We start from the raw sequence: 20964 nt of genomic DNA, 5'->3' as shown, positions 1-20964 counted from the left end.
TGACACATCTCGCACTGACGAAATACATAAAATGAAACCTGCCAAATAAATTGAACTATACCAATATTAAAGCAAACGGGGACAAATTCAATGCAAAGTGATCAAATGTTAATTAAAAACTTAAAAGACGATAGCTCCTAGAAGAAGGTGAAGCTCAAAAAATCTCCAACTAAAAAATTCAACGCTCGACTTCCTTTCTAATCATACCACCAACGTATTTTTATGCCAAATAAATTGAGCGGCAAAATGCGGCTACAAAAAAACAATTGAGCATATAATTCGTCTACCCATTGTGCGGAATGGGACAAAGCCGAACTGTACTAAACTTTAAAGTTAAATTACGCTATAAAATGTGGAACAAAACTGTTTTCTTTTAATGAGTGAAACCAACAAGAGCATCCAATGCATTCTCAGATACTTACAAACAATACTTGGTCACATTTTTCAAATATTGCACAAGGTTAACCGGATTGAGCTCTCATTGGTTACAATCGATCAGCATAATTTCTTTAGTCCAATTTTGCATCACAGAAAAATCATTCCATCAAAAATACAATGGGTTGATCATAGAAATTTCATGAAAGAAACCATCATTGACTCATGATGAATTCATAGAAGCCATAATTCACGTCGAGGTGTCATATTGATTCCATAAAAACGCTTGGTGTCGGCTGAAAAGTCACGAGAATACACTTTTTAAAAAGTATACATTTTTAAAAATTAGGTACGATAGCTGCTCTTCAACAACATTGAAATCAATTCCTGGGAGGAGAGCTTCAGAAAATTAAAAATTGGAAGCAAATCAATTCATAGAGTACGAGTTACAAGCAAGAAAGGCATATTTAAGGCTGAAATTTAATATGCATGCGTTTTCAATGATCCGGTAAAATTCAAAGATATTTCACCGGTGGACTCTCTCCCGGGTCGAAGAAAAATTGGAAAAATATGTAAGATAAGCGGTGAAAAATGGTTTTTCCCCGCAAAATTTGTACATAATTTTGCGCCGCAATGCGGTGAATCCGGTGAAATTTTGAAAGTTCACCGCTAGAGTAAGCGGTGAACTTAAAAAAATGCACCACATTTCACCAATTACTACACGCTACCCACCTTGTACGGATTCAAACCTTTCATCTCCTGCACGTCAGCCACTTCTTCTTCCTCTGCGCAATTTCTCACTAATTTCTACCATATTTTGTTGAATTTAAATCAATTTCACTCTACTTTTTGTAAAATATACGCGTTGAAGTTTTGTAAGATTAGCGGTGAAATTAAAATTTTAGCGGTGAAATGTGGTTATTTTTTGTAAATTCACCGCTTACTCTAGTGGTGAATTTAGATAAATTCACCGCTTTAAAAAGTTGCGAAAAGATGTATGATCATTTGTGGTTAAATTTTTCGTTCGTCTTTTAATAAATGTACCTTATTTTCGTTGAACAGACAATTCGACGCGTTTCTAAGCGGTGATTTTACGTTATTTCACTACTAAGTTGAGCGGTCTCACACAATTTTAACACTTTTTTTCTTAGCGGCGTGTTTATGTAATTTCACCGCTAAGTTTAGCGGTGAATTTATGTAATTTCTCCGCATTCAATGCAGTTCCTACACAATTTCTAAAATTTTTCCATGCGGTGAATTTATGTAAGTTCCCCACTAAGTTAAGCGGTGAATTTATGTTATTTCACCACTAAGTTGATCGGTGAATTTATGTAATTTCACCGCATTCACTGGTGTTCTCACACAATTTAAACACTTTTTTCCAAGCGGTGAATTTATGTAATTTCACCGCATTCACTGCTGTTCTCACACAATTTAAACTCTTTTTTCTAAGCGGTGAATTTATGTAAATTCACCACTAAGTTAAGCGGCGAATTTATGTAATTTCACCGCATTCACTGGTGTTCTCACACAATTTAAACACTTTTTTCCAAGCGGTGAATTTATGTAATTTCACCGCATTCACTGCTGTTCTCACACAATTTAAACTCTTTTTTCTAAGCGGTGAATTTATGTAAATTCACCACTAGGTTAAGCGGTGAATTTATGTAGTTTCATTGTATTTACCGCTTATCTTACTAAATTTGGACACTATTTTCAAAGCGGTGAATTTATGTAATTTAACCGCTACCAGGCGATAAAGGTTTTTTTCACCGCATTCACCGCCTGATTTATCTAATTTGACCGCATTCACCGCTCATCTTACAAAAGTTTCCACATTCACCGCTTATCTTACATAATTTTGCGTTGAATGGTGGTGACACCTCGACCAGGGCTATCATCAGAGAAATAGATCCATTGAAAGAGTTTCTTTGAAATTGTTATGACCTGTTAATAATGTTCAATGGGAACCCAGCTCACTATATAAGGGAAGAACATTAAAAAGACAGATAGCAATGACAAATAAGGGTTAAATCCAAGCAACTATAAATTTGCATTAATCTTTGTATGTTTCCAAACAATTTCTATGAAAAAATTGTTTTGGAACCTTTATCGGGCACCTTGTGCATTATTTATGAAATTAGACGAAGGTTAGTCAACCCAAAGTTTTACACGAAAAAACTTTTTTGGAAGAGGATGTGGTAAAGAAGAAAAGCATATTTTTAAGTTTCAAAAAGTTTATACTTGAATAGATTCCGGATCTTTTTCCTATGGGAATTCTTATTTTTTTTAAAAATTCTAATCAGTATTTGAATTGTACCGCTGTTTGTGCTTGAAAAAACTAGAAAATGGAGTTTTTCTTAACTTTGCTCAGGTTAAATTGGTTCTTGCTAAATCAGTTTAAAATAATGAATAAAAATTAACAAACTCATTTCTTAGTTTCTGATTATTTGTTTGGTAGTGAGATTTAAAAATCGGGTGGATTAAATTGTAAAAAAAATGAAAACAAAAACTACAATTATGATAAAACTGTGAAGAAAAGTTTGCAAAGACAACTGGCCCGCTGATGCTGCGGAAAGAAGAAAATTTTAGTCCTCGTTTCGGCATGTTTCGACAAAATGAGCAAAATTGTTGTGAGTTTTCACGGAAGAAAGCTGAGATTAGGGAAAAACAGGCTCAAATTATGCCAAATTATACCCTCTTGCATCTTGAAGTCAAAAGCACTGCTCTCGACAACAATTTCGACACAAATGAGCAAAAAAATGATTTAAATGTGTGGAAAACGTGAATAAAAACATAGAGGGTCGTCAGTTATCCGGAAAAATTACCAAACAGATCAAATCAGCTGCAAAATTTAAATTTTATTAAATTTTAAGTTCAAATTAGATTTAAGTAGCCCATAAAATGAGATTAGATAACACTAACATGACACATCTCGCACTGACGAAATACATAAAATGAAACCTGCCAAATAAATTGAACTATACCAATATTAAAGCAAACGGGGACAAATTCAATGCAAAGCGTTCAAATGTTAATTAAAAACTTAAAAGACGATAGCTCCTAGAAGAAGGTGAAGCTCAAAAAATTTCCAACTAAAAAATTCAACGCTCGACTTCCTTTCTAATCATACGACCAACGTATTTTTATGCCAAATAAATTGAGCGGCAAAATGCAGGTACAAAAAAACAATTGAGCATATAATTCGTCTACCCATTGTGCGGAATGGGACAAAGCCGAACTGTACTAAACTTTAAAATTAAATTACGCTATAAACCAACAAGAGTGAAACCAACAAGAGCATCCAATGCATTCTCAGATACTTACAAACAATACTTGGTCAGATTTTTCAAATATTGCACAAGGTTAACCGGATTGAGCTTCCATTGGTTACAATCGATCAGCATAATTTCTTTAGTCCAATTTTGTATCACAGAAAAATCATTCCATCAAAAATTCAATGGGTTGATCATAGAAATTTCATGAAAGAAACCATCATTGACTCATGATGATTTCATAGAAGCCATAATTCACGTCGAGGTGTCATATTGGTTCCATAAAAATGCTTGGTGTCGGCTGAAAAGTCACGAGAATACACTTTTTAAAAAGTATACTTTTTTATAAATTAGGTACGATAGCTGCTCTTCAACAACATTGAAGTCGATTCCTGGGAGGAGAGCTTCAGAAAATTAAAAATTGGCAGCAAATTAGTTCATAGAGTACGAGTTACAAGCAAGAAAGGCATATTTAAGGCTGAAATTTAATATGCATGCGTTTTCAATGATCCGGTAAAATTCAAAGATATTTCACCGGTGGACTCTCTCCCGGGTCGAAGAAAAATCGGAAAAATATGTAAGATAAGCGGTGAAAAATGGTTTTTCACCGCAAATTTTGTACATAATTTTGCGGTGAAATGCGGTGAATCCGGTGAAATTTTGAAAGTTCACCGCTAGAGTAAGCGGTGAACTTAAAAAATGCACCACATTTCACCGCTTACTAAACGCTACCCACCTTGTACGGATTCAAACCTTTCATCTCCTGCACGTCAGCCACTTCTTCTTCCTCTGCGCAATTTCTCACTAATTTCTAGCATATTTTTTGAATTTAAATCAATTCACTCTACTTTTTGTAAAATATACGCGTTGAAGTTTTGTAAGATTAGCGGTGAAATTACAAATTTTAGCGGTGAAATGTGGTTATTTTTTGTAAGTTCACCGCTTACTCTAGTGGTGAATTTAGATAAATTCACCGCTTTAAAAAGTTTCGAAAAGATGTATGACCATTTGTGGGTAAATTTTTCGTTCGTCTTTTAATAAGTGTACCTTAACTTCGTTGAACAGACAATTCGAAGCGTTTCTAAGCGGTGATTTTACGCTATTTCACCACTAAGTTGAGCGGTCTCACAGAATTTTAACACTTTTTGTCTTAGCGGCGTGTTTATGTAATTTCACCGCTAAGTTTAGCGGTGAATTTATGTAATTTCTCCGCATTCAATGCAGTTCTTACACAATTTCAAAAAAAGTTTTCCATGCGGTGAATTTATGAAAGTTCACCACTAAGTTAAGCGGTGAATTTATGTTGTTTCACCACTAAGTTGAGCGGTATCACACAATTTTAGCACTCTTTTGTAAGTGGTGAATTTATGTAAGTTCACCAATAAGTTAAGCGGTGAATTTATGTAATTTCACCGCATTCACTGGTGTTCTCACACAATTTAAACACTTTTTTCCAAGCGGTGAATTTATGTAATTTGATCGCATTCAATGCAGTTCTTACACAATTTCTAAAATTTTTTCATGCGGTGAATTTATGTAAGTTCACCACTAAGTTAAGCGGTGAATTTATGTTATTTCACCGCATTCACTGCTGTTCTCACACAATTTAAACACTTTTTTCTAAGCGGTGAATTTATGTAAATTCACCACTAGGTTAAGCGGTGAATTTATGTAATTTCATTGTATTTACCGCTTATCTTACACAATTAGGACACTTTTTTCAAAGCGGTGAATTTATGTAATTTAACGCTACCAGGCGATAAAGGTTTTTTTTCACCGCATTCACCGCCTGATTTATCTAATTTGACCGCATTCACCGCTTATCTTACATAATTTTGCGTTGAATGGTGGTGACACCTCGACCCGGGCTATCATCAGAGAAATAGATCCATTGAAAGAATTTCTTTGAAATTGTTATGATCTGTTAATAATGTTCAATGGGAACCCAGCTCACTATATGAGGGAAGAGCATTAACGGTTTCTGGACAGGTTTCAATGAAAAATAGTGAATATGGATCGTAAGGGAAGACTAAAGGAATGGTTAAACCGGGGTACGTTTCAAATCTTACAATTGCAGTCGCAGCTTTTACAAGGCAAATTTTATCCTGAAACTGATCCTGTTAAAAGTCATGATCAATTGAACTCTTAACTGGGCCGTTGCTAATCATCTCTTGGTGAGCAGAGAGCATGCTGATAAATTTCGTTTTTGTTCAGCATCAATGATGATATGAAATTCTAAGGATTATAACGTCATCTTCTTCATGCTGTAGAGGAAGAAAAGAAACTTTCAGCGCAACCAGAACTTTGAACTTTATTTTGGATTATCCTTGACTAACTTTCGCTGATATAATGTCTTCAAAGTTTTTACCTTATACTTTTCAACAGATCTTTTGTTGCAATACGCATTCGTTTCAGCAGTGAAGAAAAATTTTCATAGAGGTTAAAGATTTGCAACTCATCAAGTCACCATAACTTGTGAAAAATGTTTCTCGCAGCTTCCAATGTTTATGATGATGATTCACAACAAATATTACAAACAATTTATCAATAGTATTGTCGCTAAATTCAGATTCACGTATGATAGTACAAGTCGGAGGAAATTAATCAAATCTGAGCGCTTGATTGTGTCCTATGTTTGGAGGTCCAATTCCATTTTATGCAGTGCAATCTTTGATATATTTTGAGACTAGAAAATACACTATGCTACCAAAAAGCTACGTACAGCAAAATTTGTGCTCTTTAAGTGTTACTTTTGCTCAAAACGTATGATTTGCGCTAAAGCGTGAAAAATTACGTAAAATCGTAAAATTTAACACGAGTTTTTATTCTAACTTTTTACCGCTTACACAGAAACGATGATAAAGCTGCTTTGTTTTTTTATTGTTTGCCACACTGTTGCCATTCGAAATATCGGATTTTCACGGACAAAATTCAAAGCAACTCAGTTTAAAATCTAGATCTAGTGAACAGCATGCGTAGAGACGATAACAAAACAAAGTAACATGCTCAAGGCGTCTCCAGCGAAGGAACTGTGCGGGCTGTTTGAAGAAATGAGACAAGATTTCGTGGCAATAAAAAAAATCAAACTTGGACAAGCGATTACTTTTTCGGGTATAATAAAAAACATTAGGTGGTTGGAAACTTTTTATCAGATTTTACAACAAGCCAACTGTTTTAGTTTACCATAATAATGTTGCAAATTTGAAAACATAACGACAGAAATGCAATTTCATGATTTTATTTTTCGATAAAGTGATGTTCCTGTGAAAAAACCAGTGATTGTGAGCATTTTTGTCAAAAGAAAAAAAGTGGTAGGAATGGTCAACAAATAATCCCAATTCAAAACTAGGATTGATTTGGAACATATCAAATTAAAACTAGGGTTAATTTCGAAAATTGTCATAGCTGTCTTTAGAAACTTGTGTGAAAACTATTCTAACGTCTGTTTGATGTATAAAAAGGTGAAAACGTAATGTCTGATTAAAATAAAACTGGTTTCAACTCAAAATGTTGTATAATTTGACGCTTTTTAAAAATTCATTAAGTTTACGTATTTTTTTGGTACCATAGTGTTTTTCTCTACGTTCTTCGATGTGCAGTTTTATTGTTTTCATCATTAGAATAACAATTAAAAGAGAAAAGAATTGATTTCCTTTAGATTAACAACCAATGAAAGATAACTGTTTGAGGGTTATTTGTTGAAAAAAATGAAGGATACGAAAGTACTTGCCCGCCGACCAAAAAAATATACTCCAAGAGCGTTGATTGGAAACCTCTAAAAACATTGTTCAGGGTGAATTCTTGCATATGAATTATTATGCAACTCAAACCATCAATTCAAAACTTATTAATGCATAAATGATCCATATGTTTTGCTCTTTTTAAGACTGTTATTTGTGCTGATAGGAAATGATCAAGATACAACCATTTTGTTTCATAAAGCAATTTTTATTGTTTTTTAATAAGGAAAGAATGAAAACTAGTAAAATCTTGATCCATAACCGATCATTTGAATTTTTGTCAGTTCAGTATGAATCATTTGGAATCACTGTCGCTAACTTCTTGGATAAATCTCCAGAGTTATCTCTCCTGTCTTTGCGCTCAACTTTTTTCAGCCGCTGGTTTACGTCCCAAACCAGTAGTGTCAACCACACAGAAAAATTTGAGCTCCAAGTCTATTTGTTCAGACACCAAAACTCATCAAAATTGACTGTCGCTGCTAATTGAGTGACTTATTTTTAAGGAATACTCCACTCTTAACTGTTAATGGGCAAGATTCAAATGGTTAAATACTATTCTTCTTTCTTTTTTTATCTTGGGAAAAAATTGCTTCTCAATTTTCTCACTAATGCCAAATTATTGAATCCCTCTAGAAACAATTAACAAATCAAGACGAATTTGATTAACTTATTTACAGAAACCCATAAGGACTTTAAAAAATCTATCCAAAAGTGTTAAAAACAATCAATACATATAAACTGCACAGTTTTTTGGATTATAAGCCAAAAGTCTGCCAAAAAACACATATCCAAAAACACACGCTTGCTTTTATCTATTGGGTTGAAATAATTAAATTAAAGATATGTTTTGATCAGAAGAACACACGCCTGATTTGATCTGTTTAGCAAAAATGTTTAAGTTTAAAAAAACAAAAAAGAAGCGGGGCCTTTCTTCAGCCTCGCAATAAAAGAAAATTTGCATTCTGCTTTTTTTGGTTTTCATATAGTGTTACCAAAATTAAAATTAATATCAATTAGCATTAATTAAAAAAAATAAATTAAAAGTGTCATTAAATTGAGAATTTAAAAAATCAAAACGACAGTTCTCATAAATTTCGAAAATTTGATAGAGTTTGGTAAGTTTCAGCGCTGCTTGTAAAAGTTGGAATTGTTTGAGTGGTTATCAATGTGGGGTCAAATTGTTTAGGATTCCAGTAATGAATAAAAGAAAAATCAGGCACAAACACAAACAAACAAGTGAGCCTAGGATTAATTTTTCTGCTGGAAGAAAAAGAAAAACACGTGTTTTGTTGGAACAAGGGTTTTCCAATTAGCAATCAGATTCTTTCAAAAGGTTTATGATGAAAGAAATGCGCCAATATTGTCTAAATGGCGATTACTGAAAGTATCGAAAAAGTACTGCAAAAAAACGTATTTCTTTTTTGTTTATTAAAAACTAATTGATGAAAAGCAATTACTAAAACGCTCTGACAAAAAATGTTCATGAGATGCATAACAAAATGGAACATTTAGTGCTCTACCTTTTTGAGCATAGTTATAGTTAAAATCGGTAATTTTTCCTTGATTCCTAAATGATATCCACAAATCTGTTTTCATACAAAATTGTTTTCTACAGATTTTGCTCAGACATGGGTTTTTTGTGCAAATACCTTAACCAGTTTGCTCTGTTTTCATTTCTTTATGAAAATTACTTATAAATGATGAAACATTTAAACTTTCAAAACTTCATATTTCTTCAGTGAATCTTGTTTTTATAGCTCTAAGGCATTTTTTGCCACACTAATCATATTGTTGGATATAAAAATACTTGTGAGATGACTGGGTAAGAAACTGTGTTTAGTGCAGGTTTTCAAATGAACAATCTTTCAAGTCTAAAATTAAGAGCAGAGTTGGATTATCATGACAAGAAAAATTCAATGCTGCATTCCGTCTAAGCCTAATTCTTTTGCACACTTTGTCACACAGATTTACTGACTTTCTTAATACTTCATTACTAACCATTAGGTTAAACTCAAACTATAACTCCAACTTCGCCAAAAGCATCAAATCATTATCACTACTTATCCACAGTTTCACTAAGCCGCGTTCAAATGAAATATGATATATCTGAGTTGCTAGTTTCGGTAATTTTTGCGATAAACAAACCAATTCAGAGAACGCTGAAACGGCATAACGTATTCTGAGCTCCAAAATCAGTGTATTCAGAGATGCTGGATCCTAATGACACAATTATCTTTATCCGATCAACAATTCAGGAGTGACATCTAAACCACGTGACTGGGAGCAAGAGATGAGATTAAAAACTATCAAAAATCAGTTAAAACTCTTTAAATTGATCATTTTAAGCTGACATTTTGCTCATTGAAAAACACTTTTTCGAGCTGTAAATTACTTGTTACTGCGTCTTTCTCTGCAAAAACATCATCTTAATGATTATGCAGCCGAGCTAAATTTGAATTGTTGAAAAGAAAATTGACTTTGAGTATGTGGTTGGAAGCTTTTTGTGAGATGTTCAAACAAGCCAACTGTTTTAGTATATATATATATATATATATATATATATATATATATATATATATTCGTGTATGTATATTTGTATGAATGTATATATATATATATATATATATATATATATATATATATATATATATATATATATTTAAGTCGTTAACAAAAAACCGAGCAATATCTGACTTATATTCGCAATAATAAACTAAATTATTGTTAAGTATCTGATATTATTAAGAATATATTTCAGGTCTTCGGATGTGGTTCCTGCAGTTTCCCAAAACAACGAATTCTAATAATCAATTCTCTTCTACATTCCATCTAAACTTTCTTCTTTCAAATTAAACAATATCTTTCTACAACTTCACTTCTTCTAATCCAATCCTTCTAATGGTAAGCTATTCATTCAATAATAAATCATGCATTTTTCCACCAATAAGATTTAACTAAGTTTAAATAGAAATGGCTTAACTTTACATCCAATCAAAGTTTAGACATTACTCTGCGCTTCTTTAATTTTGATGTTACACTGCTTATTAATTTATAAATTCCTTCATTAAAGAATTTGAAACCACATTAACAAGACGGCTTTTGGTGTTATGGTTTGTGTACAAAATTTTCGCATGCAATGGGTATCTATAATTTTTAATAAGTTAACGGTTATTAATCAGAATTGCGTATTAAGGCTTCGCGCGATTTGTTTACAAACAAGTTGCATATTGTCTAAGTCTACTGGAGCACTCTCTTGATTTGTCAGATTAAAAAGTTGTTTCAACTGTTGTTCACTCAAAACAATATTGTTGTTCGCAAGTTTACTCATAGGATGTAATTGTAAATACTGATGGTCTGCTGCAGAGACAACCAAAATCGGTTTTGATTCAATTCTCTTTTCACCAACCACCGATGTAATAACTCTAGCATAGCGTTGACGATAACATTGTAAAGCATACGTGAGTCCAAAGTGCAATAGTAATGAAATACAGAAAGAACAGAACCCAATCGTTAAGGACATTTTCCAAGTTCCAGCTTCTCGAAATTTGTTCTGAATACTTGGCCTCAACTTCTTCATGTTTTGAATAATAGGTTCAGAGATTTCGTCTAATTTGACAAGCGATTTTCTGTGAAATTGGGGCACCATTAACATTTCTAATTGAACTTCTTCAATAATTTGTTTGCGAGCTTCAGACATTGATGAAATATGTGGAAGTTCTGATAAATCTGGAAGCTTACTGAAGAGATGCTGCAGAGGATCTGCTAGTTTAATGTCGATTTTTATCGCACTATCGTTTTTGCAAGAAAACATCTGCTCTCAGTTCCATTGAACTAGTCTCGATTTTTGTTCCACATTTCAATTCTAACACACATACTTGACATCCAGGAAGTTTTGTTCGTTTAAGATGATCAGTATTTTTCAAATCGCTGAGAAAAATATCAAAGTTTTTGCTGGAAGATGTTATCAGCCATTTACCATTGCCGAGATTCTTTGCTTTTTCTTTAATAGGGAGTTTGACAGTTAAGATATTACAGTTTTGTAACGCTGAGAACTGATTGCCAATTAATAGTGAACCTAGACACGTGTTTTCTGCGGTTTCCAATGAGAATCCATTTATGCATACAGAAAAACTACTGGAGCCCACACAATTGTCAATTTGTGGCTGTGAGAGTAATGCTATGCGGTTTGTAGATTCAGCTATTGCAATGTAATTTGATTCCAATTCGTACTGAGACGCGTAACCATCTTCTCCTCCGTTGAGCATGGGCACTGGAGTTGCTCTATATAAGTTCAGAGCTGTCGAACCAGATGCAAAAGGTACTGCTAAGGTGAAAATCATTCCTGAATTGACTACAGCAACATTTGTTAAAATTTTTGTCTCGTAATACGTGAGAATCTGATTCGTTGGAATAGCAAGTGTCAATCTGTCTGTTTGGTGAACTTGGGTTAAAGCTACTTTTTGAAGAATTTCAAATAGCATCAATCGTGGTAGTAAAGACATCGGTATCACTTTGTTAACCATTGACATGACAGAATTCAGTAAATTTAGTTTGTAGGCGTAAACAGCAACTCTGTAAGCTTTAATTTCATTGTTAATTGCAAGTGAAGCTGCCAAATTTGTTTGAACTTGTAGCATCTCGTCTCGTGCGTAGAAATACTGATTGCACGCCATTAAGCGTCTCGTGTTGTTGTTAAGTAGATCGATGGCACTGTTTAAAGTTATGGTATGGTTTTTCTGTGTTTCAATAAGAAGTGATTGCGTTTTCTGTATATCTTTCATTTGCGAAGCAATTATGAAAAATTTTTCGTTCAGTTTTGAGTTGACCTCAGTCCAGCGGTATTTATTTTCTTCTAATTCCTGCAAGGCATAGTCAATATCATCTTGACTGTGACTTGATCCTCCGCAACCTCCAAATATTGACCCTAATGAACATGCAATGCCTGCCCCTGCTGATAATGCAGTTAATGCTCCACATGCTATTAAGCCAGCTCCTCTCTTGTTTCTATTAGCTGAGTAATTCCTCATTGTTTTAGTTGATCCCATCGTTTCGAAAAGTTCTTCCTGAAGTTCCTTTATGTCGACTTTGGCTGCTAGTAATTGTTTTTCAACGTGTTTTGAAATTAATTCAAAGTTGAGCGATGTTTCATTCGTTGACATATTTGACAAGTCGCAGCCGAATTCGTATTTGCTCCAAGCATTTGATAATGTTGTTGTAAGATATTTAATTTGCTCGTCAATTGTTTCATTTAGTTTTGGCAAGGGAACCAAAAATTGAACGTTAATAAATTTTTCAGCTAACAAAAGTTTTTGTTGATAAACAAATTCTATGCCGTTGTTCTGATATTCGCAATGACTTGATAAAATATTTGCTGTAACTATTAGACTCAGGTAAACTATGGAAACCATTTTGAGAGAATATGACAGTGTTTTGGTAGGATTTAAATTTGATCCTTAGGTGGCCAGGCTAAGAATAGTTTATGACCTACTGAGTTTTCATCAAGCCATTTTAATTAGAAATAATATCCTCAAACTATGAGACTTTCAAGAAAATATCTCTGGGCTCTGTTAATAACATCTGTAGGTGATCAGACTTTTTGAATAAATATCCTGCAGTATTAATTTTGTTTTCAAAATAGCTCTAGGTTTAGTTTTTCACATTCCAATTGCCAAAAGCCCTCTTGTTTAAGCGTAGCGTGTAACTTTGCTGTTTCGTCGTAGATGTTTAATCAGCGAAGTTTAGTGTTTGTTATTGTAGTATTCTAAGAATAGTGTTGGTCTAGACAAGACCTCACCTTGTAACATGTAGTTTGCACAAAAATCCAAATATTTTGTTAATTGATGAATAATATGTCTGTTTTCAGTGTCTTCTGTGTTGTAACGTAAAGTATGGAATTATTTTGAATTCATCACTAATGGTAAGTATGTTTTCAGTTGAAATATGTTTCGTTTCTTTGTGTTCTTCTTTATGTTGGCTTCGGCCTGTAATGAGATTAACGTTGATAAAGAAACAAAAGTTTTGTGTTGCAAAGATGCAACTATATTCTTGGAGTCTGGGGTGGTTGTCTTCACCGCGAATAGCGTGGAGTATCCCTGCGTGTCAGAGGTAGTGGAGTCTTCTGTCTGGCAGTATTTGTGGTTGCTTTCTTTGGCCTGTGTTCTGTGTGTCTGCTGCTGGCCATGTTTAATTGCTGCCCTTTTGTTGTACTTTTGCTAAGTACCTATGAAATTTAATCTTTCAGCGGAACTCAAATTTTCTAGAGGTTTAGTGGTAAACAGCAATATTTTTTTTGTAATAATGAATAATTTTCTTTAAGATAAACTATGCCAAATACACGAAATTTTTCGCTGTCCTTGTATGAAGAAATCAAATTATTTAAGGACAATTTTTATAATGAATCAACTTTACAATCAATCGGCTGGAAACCTGTGCCAAATATTGATGTTCAAGGCGCTTCAAATTGGTCTGATGTTATGACCGAGTTTAATAAGCAAGGTGTCAATAATTTAATAAATAACGGCTGGATGAAATTACCCGTTGCAATAACAAATCACGAGTTATTTAAAATTGATAATTCCTTTCTAAACGATGTGGAGAACATTAGCAATGCTAATCAATTCCGTGAAATTGTTGATAATTATTACACCCTACCTTCAACTGTGATAAACCATTGCCGTGAATCACGAATTTATCAGACTCATTCATGTCCCGATTTTGATTTAAATGAACATTCGTTTTCTGTAAGTTTTTCTATGTTGAATTTATGTACTTTTTCTATTCCTGAATCGTTAACTTTTACTAATTTTGATGCATTGTTTCAATTTAATCCGTATTATACAGATGGTCACGTTGAAACTGGTGGTAAGGATTCAATTTCATATACCCCTGTTGGTGAAAAGTTATTCATAATTTCTAACCGTGGTAAAGAAAGTGTATTGTTAGAAAGGCATTTTAGAAGTGTCAAGAATTTCATTCAATTTGTAAAGAGTGGACCAGATAAATACAAACATTCCATGTACTATTACATTCCAAACAAATCTCATTTCCTTTGCCAGCCTGCTTTATGCGCGCATGCAGTTTTATCCTTCACAACCGGTCCTTCACTTGTCTTGGGTTGGGAAGCAAATAACGTAAATGATACTAGTCGCGCACAAGAAACGCTGAGTAATTATGGAAATGGTTTGCAGAACAATGCCTTCTAAAGTCTGGTTATTAGGGTTAATAGTTCATGGCATAAAGGGAGCTGCTGAATGGAGTAGCTTTCGAGATAAACAACATGGAAAGAACAGTGGAATAACTGAACATTTACAATCTTATGCTTCGTCTGGCCAAAATGTAGTTATTACCACTAGTACAAGTAAACGCGGCCGCCCTGCGGGCTCAAGCAAAAATCGTAAACGCAGTTTCTTCCTTCCTGGTCAGAAAGCCAAATATGAAGAAAAACGAAATAAAGAAACAGGTAAAATTTGATATAGGGGAATATGTAAGTGCATATAGGAATATTACGGTGGAAAATTCGATTTTATGCTGTTTAGAAAACCTCCAATTGAGGTTACACCGTGGTCTTGGAAGAGATTGTGCAGCAGTAAATGAACTGCATTTAGTCAATTTCTACCGCGTAGAGAATATGTGGACTGCAGATCAAACATGTCGGGCTGGAGTTGAAATTCAACAGCGAGAAAATAACCAATTTTCTCAATAAAAGTACGTTTTTATAAAGTTTTATAATTTACGCTGCTAGCACATAAAAGTTGCGATAATGAGAATAGGTTCATTAATTGCACAAAACCCTAGGCTACAATCGTATGCAGGCGGATTTTTCATTTTTTTTATTGTAACTCGAGATAATTGAATTTTTGTATGTTTTCCTAATAGAACTATTGTTGGAAACATGAATAATCAGGGATAATAATGTCGATAACTTTCCCTTCAAAGTGTTAAATGCATAGTTTTGCTGGAGGCAAGTTTGGAATGGTTGGTGTTCATTCAGTGTGCAAAATAGTTATTTGAGGAAAGGAATATATGAACATAGTCGTTTTCAAATTATTCAGTGTTTTATAGAAATAATGTTATAGTAATGAAAATAGGATAAGTATTTGTAAGAAAAACGTCTTAACTAGACTGAAAATGTTGTGTCTGCTTCCTGACACGACCATATTGTGAAACTGTGTTTGCAGCTTGTGGTGATGGTTGTTGAACTTGTACTGATACAGTTGTTTGAGCTGGTTTTTGGGCTGTTGTAAGTACAGTTGAATTACTACTACTTGACTGCGCTGCTCTTTCAGCTCTTTTTTCTGCAATTATTTTAGACAAATTTGATACAGGTGCTTTTGGTTCAGATGGGGGAACAATATTTCTAATATTAGTCGATTTTGGACTTGAAATTTCTGAATTTGGTGTTGAATGAACTTGATCGTTTCCAATTGATTCTGGAGTCTTAAAGATTGAATTTGATGATTCAGTACTTGATTGTGTTGCGCTATTAGAAACACTTGATTCAGTTGTTCTTCTTCCTGGAGTGTTTTCGTTTTGTTGCTCATTCAATTTAAGTTGTGGTATTTTTGTTTCGACTTTGGTTACTCTATTTAAATCCCATGGATTATAAAGCATATCTTCTAAACTATTGTCGAAAAGTTCTGGTTCTCGTAATGCTTCAGGCACTAATGGATCTGGAATAAATTGTTTACTGTCAATATTAGTAAGGTCTTTTACTTCATACTGTGGTATAATAGGTTTTAATCGAACTCTATGGACTATTTGCGTATGGTTGGTATTAACTTTTCTGACTACATAATTGCTTCTGGAAAGAACTTTCTCAATGCGGTATAATCCATTCCATTTACATTGTAAGTTGCTGATTTTCTCGTGTTCGTTAGACAGTTTTGGGTTTAGCATAACACAATAGTCATTTAATTTGAGTGGCACAGCTGCTGCTTTTCTGTCATAGTATTCCTTATACTTATTAAAAGATTTCACAAGTAATTCTTTTGTTTGCCCGAAAAGTGTCATCATTTTGCTCTGTAAATCTGATATGTAGTCATATTTGCTACTGTGATGATACAATGTTCTGTTGTTAAACCTAACATCTATTGGGTTTATTGGTATTCGACCATGAAAAAGTAGAGTTGGTGGGCAACCAATAGTTGTATGGTAACTAGTATTATGTTGGAATACTGCTAGGTCTATGTGCTTATGCCAATCGTGTTGTAATTGATTTTCATAAATCCTTAGATAGCGTTTCAGTGGTCCATGGGATCGTTCAATTACACCAATTGTTTGTGCGTGCTTTACTGTAGCGTGCTCAAGTTTTATTTCTAAAATTTCCGCAAGTTCTTGGAGTAATTTTGAAACAAACTGGGTACCTTGATCTGTAACTACTAAAAGCGGAATATATGAATGTCGCATGAACCATTGTACAAGATATTTTGCTACTGTTTCTGCTGAAACTGAAGTTAGTGGTTGCGCAAACATGTATTTTGTGAAAACGTCCATTCCAGTCAAAATATATGAGTATCCACCGCTATGAGGTAATTTTCCTACAATGTCTATTTGAAGCATATCAGCTGGTAGGCTTGTGTTGGAACTAACTGGATTTAATGGTGGTGTTAAGTATTTGTGCTGAGGAGATTTTGCTTGCGCACATGTTAAACAGTTATTAATGTACACCACTAGAAAATCAATGAAGCCTGGAAAATAGTACTTCCGGCGGAATTCACGTACTGTTTTTTGTATTCCCAAGTGTCCCTTCATTTTACTATTGTGAACACGGTACAGTAACTCTGTTCGTAAGTGTTTAGGAACAACCAACTGTTTATGGTAGTTTTGTCCTGTATGATCAAAAAACTTTCTATACAGTATACCATTTTCTAGTATTAAACGGCTAAGGTGTTTGTGGTATTTCTTCAAGTCATACGTTGAATAAGTGGTTTCCGGTTTAATTTTGTTGTGTATCCATGTTTTCACTTTTACTATGTCTGGATCATTACGTTGCTCTCTCTCAATATTTAGTGGTACTAAGCTTTAACTCAAATCTAATTTATCCAGTGGGTTTTCTTCCGAGAGTGTACAAATTTGACTACAATGTATTGAACTCAGTTCTGTAATTTCTTCTTCGATTTCATTTGTATTTGTAACCGTGATTTCTGGAAGTTTGTATTGAGTAGGTTCTGACTCGATTTCTTCACTATTATATACAGAGGTTATTGAATTATCTGGTGTATTTGATAACACTTCAATTCGTATTTTGTGTAATGGTATTTGATCTTCTAACTTAAGTTTCATTTTTGTTGCTGGGTTTATGTGTACGCGAGACAAATAATCTGCAGCTGCATTTGCCTTGCCTGGAATATGGCCTAAGACAAAGTTGAATGAAAGCACGTAGTCAACAGCGTTCCAAAGTTTGCCCGGTAGCCGCTTGGCTTGAAAGAAACGTGTTACGCTTTTGTTGTCTGTTAGCACTATAATGGGCTTGGTTGAGACTCCCCATATGTAATGTTCAAACGTTTCAAAAGCATACTGTACACTAAGGAATTCTTTGACATAGATTGAATGTTTTAACTGTGCTGGGGAAAACAAATGTGAACCAAAGGCTACTGGTGCGTAAGATTTTCCTGAGCTGGTATTATTGGGCATAGAGTAATCTTCAATGAGTAATACAAATCCAGCTGCATAGAAGCTTGCGTCACACAAAATAACGAATTGACAGTTTGGTTTTGCCATCTTCAATGACAATGAACACGCATTTTTGAGGTCATCTTTCAGTTTCTCAAGGCTATTATGATGTTCTGATGTTAAAATAAATGTGCTTTCTTTTCGTAGTAGCTTAAAGAACGGTTGCAATTCTTCAGCCAAATTCGGAATAAATTTTTGGAAGTATTGAAGAAAACCAATTAATCTTCTTGTTTGTTTTACAGATTTGGGTGGTTTTACTGTTTTCAGAAATTTTTCTAATTTATCTTTATTTGGTTTAATGCCATCTCCTGTTATGGTATGGCCAAGGAAATTAATTTCAGGTATTCCGAATTCACATTTTTCGATTGACAATTTGAATCCCAGGCTTTTTATTTTAATAAAAATTTGTTCCAAGTTTTCAATAAGTGCATCTCCATCGATTGCTCCTGAACCTAAATCATCGAAATAAACAAAGCATCTGTCGCTTGCAACGCATGCATGAAGGTGTTTGTTTACACAAGCACTGAAGGCTGGAGGCGATCTGCTTACGCCTTGCGCAAGTCGCTTGAAAGCAAATGTACGCCAGCCAAAATTAAATGCGGTTAATTGAATACTCAACTCATCTGCCATTTGCATCGAAAAGTAAGCTTGGCTGCAATCCATTTTTGCAAAAATTGATTTACCTGCTAGATGAGCACTGGCATCAGCCATCGTCGGAATAGGAAAACTATGATTCGAGTAGTCATGTCGAAGTAAGTGGTTTATTTTTCTAAGATCAATCAGAATTCGCAGTTTTCCACTCGACTTTCGTTGGGCAAAGATTGGCGAAGAATACTTTGAAAATGGAAGCGTTGTTATGATATCGTAGTATTGCATAAATGCGAGTTCAATAATTAATTCATCACGTAAATGTATCGGAGTGATCGCATTAGGAGAATATACAGGACGGTTATGCTCAGGCGTTAACTTGACTGGACTGTCGGTGTTTTTCCCTAAATCTAGTCGGTGTCGTGCGAAAATTTTATGATAGCGCATTAGCAGCTCTTCCGTTTTTCGTTTTTGGCTAATGTTGAATATTGACTTATCCCAACTGAATTTACTTAGGAATTTTTTTCGGCTGGCGTCATTAATGGTTGGGTCAAGCATTTCGTCTTCCCTAAACTTCATTAGAGATTCATAGATATTTTTCTCTACCCCAATTAATTTTGAAGCGTCTTTACAATTTTCTGGTGTTGGGAACCAAAAACCATCAGTCCTTTCGGAAAAGATTTGTCGACGTAAGTAACTTGATGTTTTAAGATAATTATTTTCGTACTCGTTAGTATTAATCAGACTGCAAAGTGAAGGGTGAATTGGTTTGATAAAAGATGCTTGTTTTGATGTTAGAACCTCAAATTTAGCTACTCTTGTTTTTGCTGTAATTGTGATTTTATTCGGATTGAGATTCATGATTCCAATGTGAGTTCGGCAATTTCCATCTAATATGCTAATTGAAGGAATTATACAAAGGCCTGACTTACTTTCGAATTGAATTGACGGCTCTATCAGTCCCGAAGTGTATTTGTAAGCTCTGTCCTGGTTAATCGACTTGCATTCAATAATTTCCTGTTGGTTTGGATGTATCGTTGGCAATCTTCACAACGCTATCAAACTTCAAATTCCTACCGAGGGAGAGGAAATCTATTATGCCACTGCTGTGGACAACCAGGACATAAAAGAAGTGACTGTTGGTTTAAAACGTTACCGGAACGTGGGACAAACATCCCATTCAACAGATACAACCCATCAAAAAACTGAATCAACCACATTATCTAACGGCTATTGTCCCAGCATGTAAAACAGGCAAAATTTCTTTACAAGGAGAGAAACTTTTCTATGTACCGCTTATTTTTGATACTTTCCACATTAACGCTTTATTAGACACAGGCGCATTTTCAAGTGCACTGCCAATTAAACTCTTTAATTTGATATTGAAAAAGGAGCCGAGCAAGATCCTCAAATCGTCAGAACCTTTCCCCGAATCAGTGAAAATGGCAGATGGAAGAGTTGTTCGTGTTGAAAAATGTGTTCAAATTCAAATAACTATTGGAAATTGTCAGTTTAGAGAAGAATTTTTGATCTTGCAAAATATAACTTCAATGTTACTTGGCCTTCCATTCTTTCGCAAATACAATATTGTGATACATCCTTATAAGGGTCTACTTTATTTACCAGACCTAACTATCTCATTAGCTTCGCCAATAAAGAATAGAAAACTCTCGAAATCGCAGATTTTACACACAGTCTCGAAAACAACGAATTCTAATAATCAATTCTCTTCTACATTCCATGTAAACTTTCTTCTTTCAAATTAAACAATATCTTTATACAACTTCACTTCTTCTAATCCAATCCTTCTAATGGTAAGCTATTCATTCAATAATAAATAATGCATTTTTTCACCAATAAGATTTAACTAAATTTAAATAGAAATGGCTTAACTTTACATCCAATCAAAGTTTAGACATTACTCTGCGCTTCTTTAATTTTGATGTTACACTGCTTATTAATTTATAAACTCCTTCATTAAAGAATTTGAAACCACATTAACAAGACGGCTTTTGGTGTTATGGTTTGTGTACAAAATTTTCGCATGCAATGGGTATCTATAATTTTTAATAAGTTAACGGTTATTAATCAGAATTGCGTATTAATCAGAATTGTCACCAACTTATATTCGCAATAATAAACTAAATTTTTGTTAAGTATCTGATATTATTAAGAATATATTTCAGGTCTTCGGATGTGGTTCCTGCAGTTTCCCAAAACAACGAATTCTAATAATCAATTCTCTTCTACATTCCATCTAAACTTTCTTCTTTCAAATTAAACAATATCTTTCTACAACTTCACTTCTTCTAATC

This window comes from Convolutriloba macropyga, chromosome 6 (genome assembly GCF_964194025.1).
Source record: "Convolutriloba macropyga chromosome 6, txConMacr16.3, whole genome shotgun sequence".
NCBI classification, from domain to species: domain Eukaryota; kingdom Metazoa; phylum Xenacoelomorpha; order Acoela; family Convolutidae; genus Convolutriloba; species Convolutriloba macropyga.
This window is presented reverse-complemented; position numbering follows the sequence as displayed.